Raw genomic sequence first — 18,502 nt, forward strand, 5'->3', positions numbered from 1 at the left:
GTGTGTTTTTTCCTAGTCTATATCTTTTTAAACCACCCTTTTACTTAACTATCTTCAAGATACTCCATTTCACTAAGTCATTGCTTTCCTGACAGGATCCTATGACAAAGTAGGGTTAATTCAAAGAATGCAAGGTTGACTTACTGACCCCAAGTCAATCATTTTGCTCATTCACATGACCAGAACCAAGAAAAAAATATATTATCACTGTAGTAGATGCAGAAGAAACATTTTCTCAACATCCATTCTAATGTATCATACATTCTAATATTTGCCATTCAGCAATCTAAAAAATATAGGAAACTTTTTAATCAGATAAAGGATACTTACTAGAAGATCCACATAAAAAAACCCATTCACAATAGTGAATGTTGAAAGCTTTCCCTCTGAGAATGGGAATTAGACAAGGGTACCTGATGTTGTCATTGTTCATCATTGTACTGGTGGGCCCAGTAGGTTAATAAGGCATGAAAAATAAAATGCAAAATAATTAGGAAGTAATAGATAAAACTGTTTACATTTATAGGCCATGTGATTGTGCATGTAGAACTAAAAAAAGTGGCTAAATTATTAAAATTAGTAAATAAGTTATTATAAAGTATTATATATCATAAATTATAAATTATTATTATTAGTAGTAGTAAATAAATTATTAGAATTAAGTGGCTTTAGGAAATTTGCAGGACTAATGTCAATTTACAAAATCAAGTGCATCTCTGTCAGCAAGAAACATTAGAAAAAAATTTTTAAATTAATCCATTCAAAATAGCTGCAATAATTTGAATATCAAGGAGTAAAACTAAGGAAAAATGCAAGATTTCTATATAGGAAGTTATAAAATTGAAGAATTTTTGAGGCTTTAATAATAATTGAAAAAATAGAATTAGCAAGTCTATAATATTATAAGTCAAAATTATATGGACATTTGTTTTATGATAGCTGTGAGAAAATTATGGTCTTGTCCATACAGAAAGTTTAGGTAACTACCATTCAGAAAAAAAATGTTTAACATATTTCCTTTGTTACTTCATTCATCAAATTAAATTTCAAGAAAATTAAAGATCTAAATTTTTATTTATTTTTTAATGAGGTATAACTGACATATAACATTATATCAGCTTCAAGTGTACATCAAAATGATTTGATATTTGTATATATTGTGTAATGATCACCACATTAAGTCTAGTTAACATGCCTCATTATACCTAGTTACAAAATTCTTTTCTTGTTATGAGAATGTTAATGATCTATTCTCCTAGAAATTTTCATATGTGTAATATAGTACTATTAACTATAATTACCATGTTGTACATTACATCCCAGGACTTATTAATACCTACATTTTAAAATAAAAGTTACTGGAGATAAAGATACTCAACTGCATGTATAACCTTGGGTGAAAGAAAGCCTTCTTTTTAAAAAATATAATTTAAATATAATTTTAAATTTATTTTAAATTAAATTAAATTAAAATATAATTTTTACCTATCTATCATCTATCTATCTGTCATATATGTTTCTATGTATCTATCTACCTACTTACTCACTTACCTATGCACCTATCTGTCTGTCTATCCATCTACCTATCCATTTATCTAACTATGCATTTATTTAAGTAATCTCTATGCCCAACATGGGGTTTGAATTCATGCCCTCTGACATCAAGAGTCACATGTTCTACTGACTGAGCAAGCCAGGTGCCCCAAAAGAAAGCTTTCTTAAAGATCTTCAAAAAGCAAAAGCCAGAAAAATAAAAAGCCAGAAATGAGAGTAACACATTTAAGTCCAATAAATTTTAAAAATTCTGAATTAAAAAAGCAAATGACTTGAGAAATGCAAATGACATAGGGAGAAAGTATTTTTAATATATAAAATAGGCAAAATACCCTTAAATCATTGAAAAACAAATACAACACACACACACAATATGTTGGGGTAAAGAGAATAAACATGTAATTCATGAAAATATAGATAGTACTGGTTAATGAAATGTAAGAAAAGATATTTGACCTCAGTGGTAATGAGGGAAATGCACATTTTGGCTGAGCTAATTTCTCTACTATCTAAACAATGGACTCAGACCACACTCTATTCCCTTGCCAATAAACCGAAGAGCACAGCTTTGTGAAGTAAATATTTTCACACTAGACACACTCAGACTGTGCCAATGAATTTTGATACATGTCCTGGATACCTCACAACCACAAAGAAGCTTCAAGGAGCCAGAATCCTGAAAATCAGGGACTCATAAGCTATGCCTGCTCCCAGGTATCATCACTATCTACCTGCAAAGTGTATAGTAGTCAAAATCTACATTAACAGCAAAGTCTTCAGAGTAAATATCATGTAAACCAAAGGAATGTTTCTTAAATATTTTTATTTATTTATTTGACACAGAGAGAGAGATCACAATTAGACAGAGAGGCAGGCACAGAGAGAGGGGGAAGCAGACTCCCTGCCAAACCGAGAGCCCGATGAGGACACATGATCCCAGAGATCATGACCTGAGCCAAAGTCAGAGGCCCAACCTACTGAGCCCCCAGGTGCCCCTGTTTCTTTTTTTAAACTGCAGTCTAGAATTTCCTAAGAATTTTCATGTATTCAGAAGCAAACATGAAAGGCTGGTAAGGGGTTGAGGAGGTTGGAAATGTCAAACCCAAAATATATGAAAATTAACATTACAATGAACTAGTTATAGCAGAGGAAAAAAAAGAATGAAACTTTGGATAAGTAAAATTAATATCCTTTAAAAATCTTCTTTACTGGGGTGCCTGATGGCTCATTGAGTTAAAGCCTCTGCTTTCAGCTTGGGTCATGATCCCAGAGTCCTGGGATCAGCCCCGCATCGGGCTCTCTGCTTGGCAAGGAGCCTGCTTCCCTTCCTCTCTCTCTGCCTACTTGGGATCTCTGTCAAATAAATAAATAAAATAAAATAAAAAATCTTCTTTACTCATAATAAAAAATGTGTATCTTGGAAATCAACTTTTTGGGGACACATGGGTGGCTCAGTTGGTTGAGTGGCTCAGGTCATGATCTCAGGGTCCTGGGACTGAGCCGTGCATCCAGCTCTCCACTCAGCAGGGAATCCGCTTGAGGATTCTGTCTCCCTCTCCCCCTGCTCATACTCTCCTTTCTTTTAAAATAAATAAATAAATACATATTTAAAAAAACCCCTATTTTGGTGCTTAGACCTTAAATATAAAATATATAATCCTTAATCATATTTAACATATTCTCTTTCTTATAAATATTTCATATTTTATATCATTTAAATAATATTTTAATATATGTAAAATATTTAATGTATGTAAATATACATAAATATAAGCTCACAAATAAATGCTCAAATTTAAAAACACATAATATTGGCTTAAAAATAAGAAGAAACCTAGATAAAATATGAATTAGTGAGGTGCCAGATTGATCCAAAAAACCTCAAAGAATGCAAAATGGTAAAAAAATGGAAAAGGTCAACTGGCATAGATAGATACAAATAATCCCATTATATCACTGTTGTAATAGCAAAACACTGAAGATATTCAAAATGCCCTTTACTTGTTGAATGGTTAGATAATTTATGACATGTTCACTATTTTTAAAATAGTGCATCCTAATTTTATTTTTCTCTGTATTTCATGTATTCTATTAAAATATGGCATTTCCATTTTTATCAGTTCATATATCACAAGAGGTACATTCAGTTGTAACAACTGTTAAGTAAGCAGTGGCTTGAGAAAATTAGGGTTTTTGTTGTTCCAACTTACTGAGGTATGACTAACAAATAAAAATACATATATGTAAGATGTACACCATGAAGTGCTGATATTCATATACATTGTGAAGTCATTACCACAATCAAGCTAATTAACATTAGTATCACTTCATATAGTTACCTATGTGTGTGTCTGTAAACACTTGAGATCAACTCTTAGCAAATTTCAAATATACATTAATTATAGTCACTAAACTGTGTGTCATAGGTCTCCAGAAGTCACCTTACAGTTGAAAGTTTGTACCCTTCGACTGATATCTCTCCTTTTTCTTCATCCTTAACCTCTGGTAACCACCATGCTACATTTTGTTATTTAGGAGTTTAACTTTTTTCGATTTCACATATAAGTGACATCATAGAGTATTTGTCTTTCTCTGTTGGACTTAAGTGTAACATTACATCCTCATGACTCATTCATTTTTATAACTGGGAATATATACCTTTTGACCCCCTTCACTCTTTTGGCCCCTTCATGGTGTAGACTACCACAAATCTGTTTTTCATATTCACAAGCTCAGTTTTTGTTTTTTGTTCTTTTTTTTTTTTTTAAGTTTCCACATATAAATAAAAGATCATACAGTATTTGTCTTTTTCAGGCACATTTTACTTAGTGTAATGCCTTCAAATTTCATCCATGTTATCAGAAATGACATTTTCTTCTTTCTATGCATGAATAATATTCCATTTTTATATATACTACATTTCTTTATCCATTCATCGACTGATGAACATTTAGGTTGTTGCCATATACTGGCTATTATAAAATGATGGTGTGATGAACAGAAGAGTGCACAGAACTTTTTGAATTTGTGCTTTTAATTTGGATAAATACTCAGAATTGCTGAATCATATGGTAGTTCTATTTTTTAAATTTTTTGAAGCAACTCAATACTGTTTTCCAGAGTGGCTATACGAATTTACATTCCCACCAACAGTGCACAGGGTTTCCTTTACTTCTTATCTTTGTCAACACTTATTATTTTGTGGGTTTTTTTTTTCTTTTTTTGGATAAAAGTCATCCTAACAGGTATGAGGTCGTATCTCACTGGGATTTTGACTTGAATTTCCCTAATGATTAGTGATATTTAGCATCTTTCCAGGTACTTGTTGGCCATCTGTATTACTTTTTTGAAAATCCTCTGATGATTTTTTAAGTGTATTATTATGATGATGATGATTTGCTACTGACTTAGGTGGGTTCCTTATATATTTTGGATATCAACCTTTATCAGATACATGATTTGCAAATATCTTCTCCTATTCAGTAAGTTGTCTTTTCATTTTGTTAATAGTTTCCTTTGCTGTGCAGAAGATTTTAGTTTGCTGGAGTCCCACCTGTATATTTTTGCTTTTGTTGCCTGTGCTTTTGGTGACAATTCCAAAATATCATTGACAAGACCAATGTTAAAAAGCTTTTCCCCCATGTTTTCCTCTAGTCATTTTATGGTTTCGGGTCTTGTGTAATTACTCTATTTTGAGTTGACTTCTGTGTATGATGTAGGATAAGGACTCAATTTCATTCTCAGCAAATGATTAGAAATTTGTAAGCAAGGAATGTCAAGAGCAAAATGTTGGTGATTTGCATAAACTTTCTCTCAGGGTGAAATCATAGCTCAGCCATTTTGTCCATATTTTAAGGCAACATGAAAGAGGAAAAGGATAAAGAAGTAGAAGCAGGACCTGTACTGAGAAAACAAAATTCCTCTGAAACCCCTGTAATCTCATTGGCAGGGAGTGTGTTAATGGCTATGTAAACTGTAAAGGACTCTGGTAAATTTAGCTGATTTTGTTGCTGCAGCTGGGCACGCTGCTGCTCTCAAAACAGGGATTCTATCAGAAGGAAAAGGATATTGGATATTAAGTTAGGTTTCTATCAGTCGCTACAAACTATTAAAAAAAAAGAATGATAATGATCTGTACAAATAAATACAATACACTGCTTTCACAAAAATATGTATATCACTGTATATAAAATGAAAAAAAACCCCTCAAACTGTATTTTTGTTTTTATTTTGAGTTTCCGTGTGTACAATACACAAAGGTATTGCAACCAGGGAAAAAACCATAAAATAATCTATAAAATATCAAAGTTGGTTATTGCTAGCTGAGTGATGCTAATTTTTAAATATTAAGTGCTTCTATTCTTCCCCATTTTTTCTACACTCAGCATGTTTATTTTGGTAATCAAGAAAAAAAGCAGCAAATAGATCATGTAAAGGCTGGCATTAGCTAAGAGAAGTTTTATATATCTTGGAGAAGTGGGTAGTCAGAATAATTTCTGAGGACAAAATACTCTGTGGTGGAAAATATATTTCCCACGGGATTCTTCTGTTGTTTGCTTGTCTTATTTCGTTTATTTGTTTGTTTTATCAATTTTGAACATCAAAACTATTTCATGGTCAAAGTATTTATACATAGAGAATTTTTGAAACACCTGTTTACTTCCTGCTTAATGAATTCACATTGATTGCCAGTATGCCAGTCTGATTATCATCTCCCCAAGCACAGGAAGATAGCATTCTTTTCTGGAGAAAGACAATATGTTACCTAAAGCGAATCCTTCTTACAAACATTTTAAATTAATATTTTAATTAAATTAATCTTTGATAGTTTATCACAGAGGCCAGTCTGAACTTTTATAATGTGGGTATTCTCTTTCTCTCTCTCTCCTTTTTTTCAAAATTTTACCCTGCAGTTTAATTACCAAAGAAGCAGAGACATGACCCTAGGATAGGAGATGAAATCTAATCATCCATTTCCTCCCAAGATTCATCTTCTAGATGTATCATTTTCTTCCGGCCCTTTATTTTCAGTCCTGCTTGTTTGATCTTCAGACTACTTATTTCTTATTCTTTAATAAATCAGAGACAAGAAAGTATATGAACTGAGGCTTAGGGAATTATATCAAACATTTGGTGCTTTGGAGCCACCATCAAATTCTTACCATCTCCTTGACAGGGTGATTTACCTCAAAGCAGTGAACGGTGGGGAGAATTGATTTCTTTATCTGTGATAATGCCAGTTCATATTTATTTCGCTGGATTGCTATAAAAAATAAGTGAAAAATTTAAATTAAAAGAATTTTGGAATCTTAAAGAACATGAATCTGAGAGAAAAAAACCCTCTTCTTTCCTAATAGTCTTGGTCTATAAGATACAGAGCCAATCTTGCTTCTAAAATATGCACGAATTTTAAATAATATTTTGAATTTCTTAAGGCTATGTCACATTTTAAAGCATTTCCTATCTTTTGGGTCATAAACTTCCACAAATTTAAAGAATCATCAGTTAGAAATACACATTACCGATTTAGGAAAATAATTTTCATTCCTAGTGAGAAGGAGACTCCTCTCTGCTGGTTAGGATCTTACTGAAAATTCTGACTCTCAAAAGAGGCATTCAACTTTAAGCAGCACATTTCAAGATGAAGAATACTGGTAAGGGGTAAAATGGAATAACTGGAAATTAAGTCCCTTGATTTTTCTAATACCCATTTTTTTTTAATTTATTTTTTTTCAGTGTTCCAAAATTTGTTGTTTATGCACCACACCCAGTGCTTTCTTTAAAGGAGACATGTGCAGGGTTTTGTTTTCCAACATTTCTGGTTAAGAAACTTCCAGGACCTTAAGCTTGTGGCAAAACACACGTCTGCTGTATTTGGCATTTAAGTGAGGCCAAAGGCAATGAAAAAAAGATTCATATATAGTTCTAGGTATGTTATTAGAATCTCTCCATTTATTCACTGTTTTATTGACTTACTTGAAGTAGGCTCTCTGCCCAATGTGGGGCTTAAATTCACAACCTGAAATCAAGAACTTAGATCCTAAGAGTCAGTTGCTCCACTGACTAGGCTACCCAGGTGCCCCCCAACCCTTTGTTATTGTGATTGGAAAGCAAATTCAACTCTTATTTTACCAAATTACAAGAAAAATTAATGATTTCACCTTAAAATATAGCAATGAGAGCTTTTTGAAAACATAAATCAGAGAAGCTTTGTCTTAAAAATGTTTGTGTTATCAAAGAGAAATTATGTGATCAAGATATGGTTACCTCCACTGAAAGAAAAAAAAATTCCTTATCAAAGACTCAGGAAGTTCCACCTTCAGATATGGCATACCTCTGATCAGGACGTCTTCCTGTCCCTCAGAAAATGCAAATTGTATGATACTTTTCTGTATTGTCTAAGGTTCTTTATTCTTTTTTTAAATTCTATTTTTTTAAGATTTTATTTATTTGACAGAGATCACAAGTAGGCAGAGAGGCAGGTAAAGAGAGAGATGGGGAAGCAGGCTCCCTGCCGAGCAGAGAGCCCGATATGGGGCCTGATCCCAGAAGGCAGAGGCATAACCCACTGAGCCACCCAGGCACCACTTAAATTCCTTTTTTAATTCCAGTGTAATAAACATAGTGTTATATTCATTCTACGTGTAGAATACAGTGATTCAACACTTCCATATATTACTCAGTTATCATCAAGATGAGTGTACTCTTAATCCTCTTCAAATATTTCACCTACCCTCCCACCCACCTCCCCTGTGACAACCATCTGTTTCTCTTCTATAGTTTCTTGGTTTCTCATTCTCTTCTTTTTATTTGTTTTGCTTCTTAAATTCCACATATGAGTGAAATTATACGGTATTTGTCTTTCTCTGGCTGGCTTATTTTGCTTAGCATTTTAATCTCTAGATCCATCCGTGTTGTTGCAAATGGCAAGATTTCATCCTTTTTCATGGCTGAATAATATTCCATGGTATATACAGAATCACATCTTCTTTATTCATTCATCTATAGATGGACACTTAGATTGCTTCCATAATTTGGCTATTGTAAATGATGCTGTTGTGATCCCAGGTGTGCACGTGTCTCTTTGAATTACTGTTTTTGTATTCTTTGGGTAAATATCCATTAGTGCCATTATTGGAGCATAGGGTAGTTCTATTTTTAACTTTCTGAGGAATCTTCATACTGTTCCCGTAGTGGCTGCATCAGTTTGCATTCTCACCAACAGTGTACAAGGGTTCCTTTTTCTCCACATCGTCACCAATGCTATTGTTTCTTGTCTTTTTGATTTTAGCCATTCTGACAGGTATGATGTGAATTTCCTTGTGGTTTTGAATTGCATTTCCCTGATGATGAGTGATTTTGAGCATCTTTTCATGTGTCTGTTGTCCATCTGTATTTTTTTTTTAAAGATTTTATTAATTATTTATTTGACAGAGAGAGAGAGATCATAAGTAGGCAGAGGTAGGCAGAGAGGCAGGCAGAGAGAGAGGAAGGGAAGCAGGCTCCCTGCTGAGCAGAGAGCCCGATGCGGGGCTCAATCCCAGGACCCTGAGATCATGACCCAAGCTGAAGGCAGAGGCTCAACCCACTGAGGCACCCAGGCGCCCCTGTCTTTTTCTTTTTTTTCAAGTATTTTTTTTAAAAAAAGATTTTATGTTTTTGAGAGAAAGAGCATGGGAAAGTGCACACAGGAACGGGAGAAGAGCAGAGTGAGTGGAAGGGACTAGCAGACTCCAAGCCAAGCACGGAAGTCCTACCTGGGCCCTGATTCCACAACCCTGAGATCATGACCCAAGCTGAAATCAAGGGCTGGGTGCCTAACCAAATGAGCCACCCAGTTGAAGACGTCTGTATGTCTTCTTTGGAAAAAGGTCAATTCATGCCTTCTGCCCAACTTTTAATTGGATTATTTGTTTTTTGTGTGTTGAACTGTATCATTTCCTTAAACATTTTGGATACTAACCCTTTATCAGATATGTCATTTGCAAATATCTTCTCCCATTCAGGGAGTTTTGTTATGTTGATTGTTTTTTTTTTACTGTACAGAAGCTTTATTTAGTGAAGTCTTAGTAGTTTATTTTTGCTTTTGCTTCCCTTTCCTCAGGAGACATACCTAGAAAAATGCTATTATGGCAGATGTCAGAGATACACTGCCTGTGCTCTCTTCTAGGATTTTTATGGTGTCAGGTCACATAGTTAGGTGCTTAATCTGTTCTGAATTTATTTTTTGTCTATGGTGTAAGAAAGTGGTCCAGTTTCATTCTTTTGCATGTAGCTGTTGAGTTTTCCTAACACCAGTTGTCTAAGAGACTTTTTCCCACTGGATGTTGTTTCCTGCTTTGTCAAAGATTGACTGACAATAATTTGGGGTTTGTTTCTGGGTTTTCTAATCTGTTCCATTGATCTATGTTTCTATTTTGGTGCCAGGAGAATACTGTTTTGATTACTACAGCATTGTAATATAACTTGAAGTCTGGACTTGTGATACCTGTAGTTGTATTTTTCTTTTTTAAGACTCCTTTCACTATTTGGGGTCTTTTGTGGTTCCATACAAATATTAGGATTATTTGTTTTAGTTCTGTGAAAAATTCTGTTGGTATTTTGAGAGGGATTGCATTAAATGTGTAGATTTCTTGGGCCATATAGACATTTTAACCATATCTATTCTTTCAAGCCATGAGCATGGAATGTCTTTCCATTTCTTTGTTTTGCTTTCAATTTCTTTCATCATTGTTTTAAAGTTTTCAGAGTATAGGTCTTTAACCTCTTCAGTTTAATTTATTCTTAGATATTCTATTATTTTTGGTACAATTGTAAATGGAATTGTTTTCTTAATTTCTCTTCCTCTTGTTTCATTATTAGAGTATAGAAATGCAATGGATTTCTGTATATTGATTTCGTATCCTGTGACCTTATTGAATTCATTGATCAGTTCCAGTGGTTTTTTGGTAGAGTCTTTTAAGGTTTTCTATATATAGTATCATGTCATCAAAAAGTATAAGTTTTACTTCTTCCTTACCCATTTGGATGTAAGGCTCTTTATTCTTAAGCCCTATATATATTGGATCTTGTGATCTAGGATAGCATATCTTTCAGGTAGAGCCACTCTACCAAGAAGAAAAATAAAATTTCAATTTTTTCCCAATATAGGTCCGCAGTAATGCTTCCACAACCAAGATTTCCTGAATCAAAGTAAGCAATAAGACTATCAGAAAAAAGGGAGAGACATCAATTTTATGTGTTATACATAATTAATATAACATTCACCCTACACCAAATTATACATTTTTATGATGTTTCATTTTTCTCTTCCAAAAAACCAGATCATAATTCAAGTCTCTTTCATAAAATTTTATAGTAAATGACCAATGTGTCAGAAAATGTAGGAATCACAGAAACATTTGTCAGTTTACTTTTTTTTTTTTAAGATTTTTATTTATTTATTTGACACAGAGAGAGAGAGATCACAAGTACGCAGAGAGAGAGAGGAAGCAGGCTCCCCGCCGAGCAGAGAGCCCGATGCGGGACTCAATCCAGGACCCTGAGATCATGACCTTAGTTGAAGGCAGCAGCAGCTTAACCACTGAGCCACCCAGGTGCTCCTCAGTTTCCTTTCTTTACCCCTCCCTGATAATGGTTTCTTTCTTTTTATCTCATTTCTTCTCTCTAGCTAAATATCTGCTATCCACTCTTAAATTATCTTTAATAATAATTGAAATGTCAAATGAAACTTTTGCATCTAAATTGTAGATAGCTCTTCTAAGAAAAACAAGAGAAATAAACAGGATTCATGAATAACATACCCACATTATTCTAACACTTTTCAGAATCTTTTAAAATATAATTCATTAACTCAATGCCAAGCACCTTTTGTTCTTCCCTGCTTTATATAGATACTCTCTCAAATCTCAGCATTCTTGTGTTTGACTTATTAAAAAAGAAAAGTGAAAGGAAACCACCATGTAGAAAAATTAACATGTTCATAAAAGGAAGTGTTTATATCAGATTGAGAAGAGAGAGATTATTCATAAAGACACACATTCATAATGTACAATACAAAGTTCTGCCAAATTTCTAGTTATTTTTCATCACTGCCTGGTTATTAAAGACTAAAAATAAAAATTCATGATGTGTATGGAAAATGCTAAGGTTAGAATATAGAATTTTATTTCTGACTCTTGACTTTATAATGTAGAAATCAGGTGTTCATTTTATTCAGAATCTAAAAGTTTGTTGGATGTGTTAGGACTTCTGAAGCAGAGGTAAGGACAGTAATGAAAAAAAGTCTTTTCATTGTGTGTGCATGTGTTCTAAATTCTATGAAGAGTACAGGCAATACATTGTAGTGATTAGCAGCACAAGCCTGGAGATCAGACAGTTTGTATTGAACTCCAGTTGTCTCATCTTCCTGCTGTGTCACATTGAGCAAATTATTTAACATCTGAAAGGCCAAGTTTTTAAATCTGTAAAATGGATACTCTAATAAGCCCTAGTTTATATAGTACTGTATCAGTAGGCATTTGGTTTTGCTTTATAATTTCATTAACTATTTTCTGGAATAAGAATCCCTGAATATAGAGTCATTATTTAAATATATCAAATATAACAGGGCAGATGTTTTGAGTTCCTAACAGTGAAAGTATTTCTAATGCCATCATTATCTCAAGCCTCACAAAATTGTTCCTCCTCAGCAATCTGATGAATTCCCCTCAAATTTTACAGAGAATACAGAAGACATCAGAAAGAAATTTCATCATCTTCCCACCACTGAATTAAAAAAAACCTTTCTGCATTAACACCCATTCCTCATCTTCCATCTTGTCTCAATAAGAGATATGACCACACATATCTCTCCAGAGAAAGACCCTTCACCTTGGCTCTTGATCAAATTCCCTCTCACCTTCCTAAGGTCTACACAATGTCAATCATTCCAGTACTCTCCTGTATAATTAATCTCTTCCCCTCTATGTATCATTTCCAGTGGAATACAAACATGCTCTAGTATCATGTTAAAATTAAACAAAAGTCTTGATGCTACATCTCACTACCTATTTACGAAAGAACCAACTATTTATAAGTGAACCTCTTAAAAACGTCACCTTTCTGTTTTCTTACTTTCATCTAACTTGCCAGTTTGAGCCACTGCAATATTGGCTCCTTACCCAACAGTATACTGAAGGTGCTTTTGTCAGGGTCATTAGTGAGTTGCCAAATTCAATGGTAACTCTATTATTTCTACTCCAACATTCAGACTCATTTCACATGTTTGACTCCTCTCTCTTTCAAACTGTATCACATCTTGACTTCAGAGACATTGTGTTCTCTTACCTCAGCCTCCTTTCTCTTTCTCTAATACCTGACCTCTAAATATCAGAGTGTCTCAGAGCTTGCCCTCTACTCTTTTCTATCTATACAACCTCCAAGACCAGTTCACCCATTCTCAGTCCTCAGTTACCACATTTAGACTAACCTATTCCAAATTCATATTAAACTTCAACCTCTTCTTGAGCTCCAGACTTATATCCAAGAGCAAATGTGAAATCCCCACCTGTATATCTCAAAGATTTTTCATTTCTCATCCTCCATCTAAGATGGAGCCTTTAATACACTTTCCCATAGCAGTCTGGCCATCCAGACTTCTTCATCACCCAGGTAGCACCATTGTCTTCATAGTATCTCAAACCAAGAAAATATAATGACTATCATTAACAACTCCCTTTTTTTCTGGTAGAAACCAGAAAATTCTGGTATTCTATGTATCAACAAGCTTTGTTGGTTCTATATCTTAAGCATTTCTGCAATTCATATCAACAAAAATTCTGTCAATTTTTTACCATGTCAATTCAACTTTTCAAAGTTGTTCTGCTTTTTCTGTTGAGGATGATGGAGTAAAGTCTCTTTTTATTGTACTCTCAACTCCATGAAACCAACTAAAAACATCCAAAAGAATGCAAAGAGAAAGATCTTAATTTTCAAATAAATTACAAAGTGGGGTATGTTTGCCAAAGTAGAAAATCTAGACTAAAACAAGGGAGGATATTAGGAATAGACAGGTATAGACTTAAGTTATGAACAAGAAACACTTGCCTTAAAGCTAATGATTCTGTCCTAAATGAACAACAAGATTTGGAAGGACAAAAGGACTAACAAAAGTAATAGGGATTGTAAACTTGACAGAGACACAGGGAAAGTAAAATAGAATGGATGGCCATGCTGATACATTATTTTTCAGGTCTATAATCTGGAGTATTCATGGATAGATAAAATGGAGTCAAGGCAAGAGCACACATGGTTACTGAACATCACCTGATCTCAGCAGCTGAGCTGTGACATAAAGGACTTGATATGTATAAGAACTGCTAGAACATTGAAAGCTGAGATCAGAGGTGACCCAAGACAAAGGAAATCACAAGTTTTCTAAGAGCGTTTTTAGATGAGAAACCTAAACCTACAGTGTTACTAACTCACATCAACTCTACTTCTACTCAGTTTCCCCAACTATATTCTTTGAATAACTTGATCCATTAAGAGCAGAAGAATCAGAAATTTCAAAGTATGTATATACACTCCAAAAAAAGCAGAGAGGGAAAATAAAAAGCAGATAGGCAAAGAAAATACATTGCAAGAACAAATGCTCAACAGATTAGGAGCTCAAATAAATCTCCATGACCTCAAATAAATTCAGGCAACATTACCTGTCCACAAAAGAAAAGCTCACAAGAAAGGCAAATAAATTGCTAAGACAGCAAAAGATAAAAGGAGCCAGCTGAATTCTGGAATAACATAAGGGAAAAAAGTGAAAAAACCTATATTACGAACAACTGAAAATAGGATAAAGATGACTTAAAATCACATTCAGGTACATGTTGAGAGGATGGATGAAATTATAAATAAAGAGTAATGGAAAATAATAAATATATAGAAATTATTATGAAGAAAATGGTAGACTGAAGGTTGAAGATCTAACACATATACTTAGTGCCTGTGAGGCAGAATGTTACTTATTTATCTATTTATTTAGAGAGCATGAGCAGGAAGGGAGGGGCAGGGGGAAAGGGAGAGGGAGAGAGAGAGACTCCGAAGCGGCCTCCATGCTCAACAGGGCAGAGACCCAGGCGAGGCTTGATCCATGAACCTGCCTGAGATCATGACCTGAGCCGAAATCAAGAGTCAGACGCTTAACTGACTGAGCCACCCCGGTGCCCCTAGTGCAACAAAATTTATAAAGAATGGAACTGAAAACCATGCAAGGACCAAATGAACATTTTAAAATTTCAAATTATAGAAAGGTTTTAATCTGCACATCTAAAGAACATTCTATTTCCCAGATGTCTTAGGAAAAATGTGTTTAAAGAACAAGCCACTAAGATATAACACGGTTTGAATTCAGCTAAGGAAAGAATTTACCTGAAGAAAGAAGTATATGGTCATCCAAGCAGAAAAGGGAGTGATGTATACAGGGAAAAGTCAGGTTGCTTTATTCTTCTCTGTAACTACTCCTCGTGCTAGGAGTTAAGGAAGACATATCTACAAGAGTATAAGAAAACAGTGTCACGCAATCATCTAAAATGGCCAAATTATCCTTCAAGCATAACAGCAACTGACATACATTACCAAACATACAAGAACTTGGCATACAAAAAATTCTCAGGAGAATATAGAAACACCTAAAAAAAAAAATCCAAACAAATACTGAATCAAAATACTGGAATAAGGAATGCATGAAAACAAGACTGATATCAGATTTCTCACTGACAGTGCCAAATCCAAGTAGATAAACAAGTAATAGCTCAAAAGTCCTGAGAACCATGAACTCTGAACCTCTGCACAAATAAACTAACATGTTTGTGAGGGCAAAATCTCAACAATTTAAGACAACTAAAGAATTCAGTTTACTATCGACAGACTTCTTCTGAAAGAGTTCCCTTATTATGCATTTCAGCAAAAAAGAAAAAAGAAGAATTCATAAGGAAAAAGTGGGATCTAAATAATAATGTTGAACAAATAAAGCAGTAAAACATATCGCTAATTCTCTTATTTGTTTTGAGGGAAGGGAAATGACAGTGATGAATTCTAGGCAATGTTAGTAAAATACAATAGAAATATGTATATCAGTAGGCTTTTACTAGGTAAGATTGTGTTACAAACAGCCTCAAACTTCTCAGCACTTCACAAAAACAGTTCTTTCCCCCTCTACTCAGTTTCATGTAGTCTACAGATTGCTCTAAATTTGGACTTCCATTGAAAGATCTCCAAGACATAATGTTAAATGGCCAAAAAGCAAAATACAGCAAAATATGTATATTATGCTGAACAATTATGTTTAACAGTGCTGTACTCAAAATACAGTCTGTTGACTAGCCTTGTTAGTTCATCATGAGGTTAAATACAAAGAAGTGACGGGGAGTTGGGAAGGGGCAGTTTAACAATCTGTCAGGGTTTCAAGTCTGAAATGGAAAATCCATGTTAAGCAACCCTGCACAGAGTCCCTTTTACAAAGTCTAGTCAATTAAAAGAAGTTAATCCTGTTTGAGAAAGGAGGGCACAGACGCTATGCATTCTCTAACTGAGGAGGTTGCAACTTGGTCTTGGTTCAAAAATTTGACTTTCCTGGGTAAAATCTGAAATGGTTGCTGCATATAGAAAGCAAAGAGAGACAGAAAAGAAAGAGTCAGACCACTACAATCTATAAAGGACAGTTTTAATAAGCAAGGGAATGAGGATGCTTGGGTGGCTCAGTAGGTTGAGCAACCAACTTTTGACTTTGGCTCAGGTCATGATCTCAGGATCATTAAATGGAGCTTGGAGTTGGGCTCCATGGTCAGTGGGGAGTCTGCTTGAGGTTCCCTCTCCCTCCCTCTGTCCCTCTCCCTGCTTGCACACTCCTCTTTCTTTTTCTCTCTCAAATAAATAAGCAAATCTTAATAATAATAATTAAAAAAAGCAAGGGAACTTACATACAAGGCTTATCTTAGGTGGACACTGGAGGAGGACTTTTCCATACCCCCTGCCAGAAATCTTAAAGGTTTATATGGAAGACTTCACTGAGTTCTGTCATATATATCATCCAGATGGTCTCAATAACACATTGCTCTCTCCTATTGTGGGGACGGTGGGCAGAATGTACCTTCCAAAGATGGAGGAGGGGATGAGGAGACTTTGATTGCTGGATCTACCTTGTAGGTCAATCAGTAGTCATGTCCTCTCAATGACCTCCTCCTCCAACACTTGGGTCCCACTGGCTCATAGGAGCCCTGAGCTGGCAGCAACTCTGAAGGGGACTGTTCTTGCTCCAGAATGATTATTTGGTTTGCACTCTAGGAACCCTGGTCTTGGGCCCTTCCATGATACTCCCCTGGCTAAGGCTGAGAACACCCCCTCTTTGGAGCTTTAGCTTTGTCCGAGGAACACATAACACCAGGAGGCCCAGTGTCATGGCCCACAGAAACAGAAGACCATGCCCCTTAGTGCCTTTTCTTTTTAACTGAGTAAACTCTGGAATTTATTACAATATAATGGAGGAGTGATGCCTCAAATTTTACTAATGTCGGAGATACAGCCAACCTTGGCACATGGATCTTAAATCAAGATTTAATTTCATTTAGACAAATACAAAATGTGCTGTATCTTACACTGCCAGTGTCATGGAAAGACTGGCTGACTTTCTTCTTGTTAGGCATGACACTTAGCAAATTAAGTGTCTTAAGCCCTATGAGATAATCAATACCATTAATCCCATTTTATAGATGAATAAACTAATGCTTGGAGAGATCTGTCCAAAAATTTGCACCTAGATTTTGGCAGAGGTAGTACAATACAATTCAACAACTATCCTATCAATTTTGGGGAAATGGTGTGGTAGAATAGGGAAAAAATGGGCTTTGAGATCAGAAAATGGCTTTCAGAGATTAAATTCTGCTTCTTCTAGTACTACTACTCCTACCTAAAATATCAATTTCTACTCTCCTTTCCATTCCTTCCCTATCTGCTGTTGTATAAACCTAGAAAGAGAAGAGCAATAAAAACTCACATATATTTGGAGGTCGCAGTCAAAATTCACATGTATTTTTGTCATAACAAATACTATGAATGGGATTTGGAAATGAGAGGAAAATATCTTAAATATCAGCTTCAGATTGCTCACTTACGAAAAGGTTTACCTTACCTTTTATGAGTGGGCAATTCTCAGTAAGTCTTGGATCCAGGAACCTTCCAGTTAGAACACCTGTCAAAGTTTCTGGCTTATTGGAAGCATGTATTTAGTGGCTTCAGGTAATTTGCTCATGCTTGAGAACCATAAAGACCAATGGAAGAAACTTGGGCTCTGGAGTTGAACAGAACAGAGCTGCGATCCTAATCTTTCCCCTTACTAGCTATATAACTGTGCAAAATCCTTCACCACCAGTGGCTTCATTTGCTTCATTGTATCTTCACAGAATGCAGTGAGAATAAAGTCAGATAAAACATGTAAAGCACCCTATAGAATACTCAATATAAAAACTCAATATATAAACTTGGTAGCTTAATAAGTGATTATTATTTTTATTTTTGTTTGCTTTTCCCATCTGTTAAATCTAGAGGCTTCATTAACTCGAAAAGAGAGCTAAGATATATAATTTTTCCCCCAAATTTATTTACTTGAGAGAGAGCAAGAAAGAGCAGGGGTGGGGCAGAGGGAAAAAAGAATCAAGCAGACTCTCTGCTAAACATGAAGCCTGATGCAGGGCTCAATCCCACGACTCTGAGATCATGACTTGGGATGGAATCAAGAGTCATTGCTTAACTAAGTGAACCACCCAGGTTCCCCAGGGAGAGGTAAGATATATCTTTAAAGATCTATAGGTGCGGCAGAAAAAGCTTTCTTGATTAATATGGCAGTTTTCTTATTTATTCCTATAAAGCAACCTTTTGTGGTTTGTTTTTTTCTAAAGATCTTATTTATTTTGAG

This window comes from Mustela nivalis (assembly GCF_964662115.1).
Source record: "Mustela nivalis genome assembly, chromosome: 3".
In the NCBI taxonomy this organism is placed as follows: Eukaryota; Metazoa; Chordata; class Mammalia; order Carnivora; family Mustelidae; genus Mustela; species Mustela nivalis.